Source organism: Penaeus monodon, chromosome 27 (assembly GCF_015228065.2).
Source record: "Penaeus monodon isolate SGIC_2016 chromosome 27, NSTDA_Pmon_1, whole genome shotgun sequence".
Taxonomy (NCBI): domain Eukaryota; kingdom Metazoa; phylum Arthropoda; class Malacostraca; order Decapoda; family Penaeidae; genus Penaeus; species Penaeus monodon.
The window spans coordinates 26907418-26907795 of record NC_051412.1 but is presented as its reverse complement, the minus strand read 5'-3'; positions in this window follow the sequence as shown (position 1 = coordinate 26907795).

The following is a 378-nucleotide window of genomic DNA, read 5'->3' as shown; positions in this document are numbered from 1 at the left end:
CACGACTGAGAATCAGAAATACACAGATAAATTACAATCAGTAAGCAACACGACAGATTCAAGACTCTTCAGAACCTGATAAACCACACGGGTGCAAAAAAAAGATTGTAAATTCACACACTGAACATCAACTAATCACCTCCATAACACATATAGTGTATCATTTTGTTTATGTGACAAGAAAATCCAATAAAAGTGACACTAGATGTCTAATTTTCTGTTGATGAAATTTTGTAAACAGTCTCTTGCGGTTAGTTTCTTATCTGAATAGATTAGGCAAGAAGATAAGATGATCAGAGACTGATCTCTCTACTTTATCTTATCTCAAGAAGTAAGGTATCTCTGTCAAGGAGCACTCTGCATGCTACACGGAGATTT